The sequence below is a fragment of the Chiloscyllium punctatum genome, chromosome 34 (assembly GCF_047496795.1).
Source record: "Chiloscyllium punctatum isolate Juve2018m chromosome 34, sChiPun1.3, whole genome shotgun sequence".
Taxonomy (NCBI): Eukaryota; Metazoa; Chordata; class Chondrichthyes; order Orectolobiformes; family Hemiscylliidae; genus Chiloscyllium; species Chiloscyllium punctatum.
In genome coordinates this window covers 23,205,302-23,209,612 of record NC_092772.1, presented here as the reverse complement: position 1 = coordinate 23,209,612, position 4,311 = coordinate 23,205,302, and positions in this window count along the sequence as shown.

Below are 4,311 nucleotides of genomic sequence, written 5' to 3'. Positions count from 1 at the left end.
TGCTCTTCAGGGCCCCATGCTTTCCCCTTCCTATGCCATTGGTACCAATGTACAATGACCTCCCACTGGTTATTTTCCCTTATGAGAATATTCTGCTCCCTCAGAGACATCCTTGACACTGGCACCAGGGCAGCACCACCCCATTCCGATGTCTCACTGTCAGCTGCAGAAATGGCAGACTGTGCCCCTGACTAGAGAGTCCCCTATCACCATCGATCCTGTGGAACTGGATATACCTCACATTATGTTAGAAGCCAGTCTCAGAACCAGTAACTTGACTGTCAGTGCGACTTTCCCCTGAAAGTCTATTACCACCTACATTTTCCAAAACAGAATACTTGTCTGAGATGGGGATAGCCACGGGAGACTCCTGCAGTACCTGCCTAGCACTACTCGCTTTCCTGGCGGTAACCCATCTACTTGACTGTATCTGCAGTATTCTGCATTCCTGACACTGCCACCTATCACACTCCCCGGCTCCTGTCAATTCCTCACTGCCTTTAATCACTCCTCCGCAAATTCTTGTGATCCAACAGGATTTGCAATCACACTTCCTGCAGACAATCATCAAGATTATTGAAACTCTCCCTAATCTCCCACATCCAACAGGAACAGCACGCCACTCTACAACAGGCCAGTTCTGCACCTTCACAATCTACAGACCAAGACAAAGGCACAGTCTGACTGCTCGAAAAATACTGCCCGAGAATATCTTAATGCTTACGTTTTATATCTTAAACATTGAATCAAGAGACCCTAAGATATTAAAAAGAAATCTTCACCGGACTCACGATTGTAGATTAAATAAAATAAAACCGACAAAGATTGATATTTGAAGAGACTGAAACTCACTGAGCTGATCCCCGGCTCTGAGTATTTCCAAGGGTGAGGTCTCTCTGAGGCCAGCTGTGAAATGTCACTGTTTCTCATCTCTGCCCACTCCATTTCCAGAGAAGGTTTTAACTTCACAGCAAGTCAGCTCAGAGAGGTCACTGCTTGGTTTTATTCACTGGGGGTTGCCTTTGCTGCCCAGACCAGTATTTATTGGCCACCTTTCCTTGTTTTGGAGAAAGTGGTGGTTAACCGCCTCCCTGAAATGCTGCAGTCCATGTACACCACAGTGATGTTTGGACAACAATCCCCCTCTGGCCCCACAACCCTCCCTGTCTCTGTAATCCCCCTCCGGCTTCAGAAATTACATGCCCGAGGCATAAGATTTTTATTTAGATTAATTTTTGTTGAATAAACTGGCCCAAAAAAGTGAAATATTTCACTCCCAAACAAATTTCTTTTGATTGACCTTTTGGAGAGGCTGACACATGGACGTTACAGTATTTTAACTCTAATTGTACACGCAGAATGAAGGAAATTTCTTTTAAACATTGCTAAAAAGGGAGGCAATGGCTTAATGGTATTCCTGCCAGATGAGTGATATGTACAGTGTTCCGAGGATTAGGGATAGAATCCCAACATGGCTGATGGCAGCATTGGAATTCAATACAATTTAGAATGGAAAGGCGAATGATGACCATGAAACTATCGTCAATTGTTAGAAAACCCCCATCTGGTTCACTAATGTCCTGTAGGGAAGGAAACTGTTATCCTCACCTGGTCTGGCCTACATGTGACTCCAGACCCACAGCAATGTGGTTAACTCTTAACTGCCCTCAGGAAAAATACTTTAAAAACTGTTAACAAATACTCCGCAGGTATCACTTAAAAACTGGCTGTTCCCATTGGGACTGTGAATTTCTGAAAGGCCTGAACTAAAACGGAGTTTCAGCTTCACCTTCTCTCTGTCTCACCTCACTCTGTTTGCACCCAACTCCAGAACACTCTCATTGAGCCAAGCAGCCCTCACAGCGTAGCCGTCATTTTCATTGTCTGCTCACACCTACACTGCCCTCAGTCTCCTGTACTGTCCCAATGCATCTCAATGGGAGCTCAGGGACAGCACCTCATCTTTCAATTTAGCCCTTTGTAACCCCAGAGTCAACATGGACCTCAGTAGTTTCTGAATGAACAGACAGTTGTCAGAAGCTGGAACATTCCACCTGAAAAGGTACTGGAATTTGAGTCCAAAAGGAATTTTAATGGGAAGTTTACAGCTTAACATCATGGAGTGGGTGATTGGGTCTAAATCTGAGAGTTCTTACAAAGAGACGAGGTGTAATCTGGATAAATCTGTGCTCCCTCTCAGGCCAATACCTCCTTCCTCTGCTGCAGGGCCCAGAACAGAGCACATACCCAAAGGGTGACCCAACCATGAATTTGTACATCTTTCTGCTTAACAAAAATATTGGGGATATTTTCCCACAAACAGATCAGACAGACTTTCTCCTTCCACAGTTAAATGCCAATTATATTCAGATCCTGATGACTCCATTGACTGTAAAAACTTGCTTTTGAGATCCCAGCCTCAATTATTCCGATTTAATATCCTATGAAATGAATTCACAAAACAAAACTCACACAGTCAGTACAGGAAGTATATAAAGACATACTTTTTTCTTGGTATGTGCTTGATGTGTAAATGCCTCTCTTCAAATCGCACCCCCCCTCTCCCCCCCCATCCTAGGAAGGGGACATGCACATGCGCCTCACTGTACCTTACCCATAATAAAGATGGCGGCCATATCCCAGAACCTGTCACCGCCTGAGGGCCGCAGCCATTTTCCCATCTGCTGCAAACGCGGGACTAAGAGTTTCTAATTCAGACTTATGAACCGCACAGAGGGTAATTAAAATTTCCCAGTCTAAAGTGCCTCATTACCTCCCTGACTCCGAGGCCACTCTCCCCTTCCCTGTTTGCATCTCCCACATTCACAAACTGCCGAGTCACGTGGCACTGCACAGGCAGAGTTACTGGTGACGTGTCATCCCACTGGCCACGCCCCTTATTCACTCCCATTGTTTGGATGACCAGCTGGTTCCACTTGGTCCACAAGTCCCATCATTTTTTCCTATTGGTTCGAAGCTTCCACCAATCAGCTGGACCCCATTGTGAGGTCAGTGGTGGGATCCTCCCCCTGTCTGAATCAAACAGCTGCCTGTCACTTTAATACATGAGCCTGTTCCCTGGCCAACATCTCTGTCTCATGCTTACTGCAGTGTTCCAGTGAGGCCAGAACATACCAAATGGCCCCATTATTTCAAGGACTGCAATTTCCCCTCCCATGTGGTCAATACCACCCACGAGATCTCCTCCACTTCCTGCACCTCTGCCTTTGAAACCCACACATCCAACTGCAACAAGGATAGAACACTCCCCTAAGTCCTTACCTTCCACCCAGATACAACACATCATCCTCTGCCATTTCCACCACCTACAATCAGACCACACCACCAGATTCTGAAGGGGTTTGACAGAATAAATACTGATGTGTCAGAGAGTAAATACTGAGAGGGGAGTTTGAAACCAGATTCTGAGTCAGTCACAGAATCAAGGATTCTGTTTCGGATTCGTCACGTTTAAGGCAACACAGACACGGGTTAGGGGTTTCAGTAGCAATGGAGCTGGGGTGAGGAGGAGACAAACAATGTTTAAGAGATTGGAATTCCTGGTGTTTGGGATTGTGGATGTCTGCATAGTTCCCAGTGAGAGGGAGAGGCTCAGCAGTAAGGGAAAGGTATTTGTCAGGCAACGGGTTTAACCACTACAATGTTTCATTGGAGGAAACTGCACCTAATCGAGTAGTGGGAATGTGGTAAGCAGTTTAATAACTGAGTAACAGTGGAGTAATGGAGAGGGATGATGGGGAGGGAGAGCTGGGCATCGTCAGTGTACATGTGAAACCCAACATGGTGCTTTTGCACAATGTCACCTCCTGGTAGTATGTACGTGAGACACAGAAGGGACCAAGGACACCAAATGCAAGGAATTCAGAAAGGAGTTGGAGAGTGGAGATGGAGCAGGATTTTGGGAGAGAAGGACATAACCAGAAAAGACAGAACAAGGAACAATATCTGTGAATCGGTGAGGGGGACTGATGAGGAGGAGGAGAAAAGAGAGTTGGAAAGTCTATAGTTTAGTGAGATTAGGGTAAAGGGTCAAGGTGAGCTTTGATAAGGCTTGACAAGAGACTGGAGGAAGATGTAGGTTTAGGACAAAAACCAGGAACACCACGTGAGGCAGTTTGGCTCCGTGGGCGAGTGGGAGGGAGGGAAGCAGCAGATCGGATTATCTCAGTCTTAGTGACAGAGAAACTCCATGCGCACCAAACTCTTGTTGTTGGAGAGAAGGATGGAGGAGACAGGATGATGGACAGTGTTTCACAAAAAAACAAAACCTGGGTAAGTGATATTTAAAGC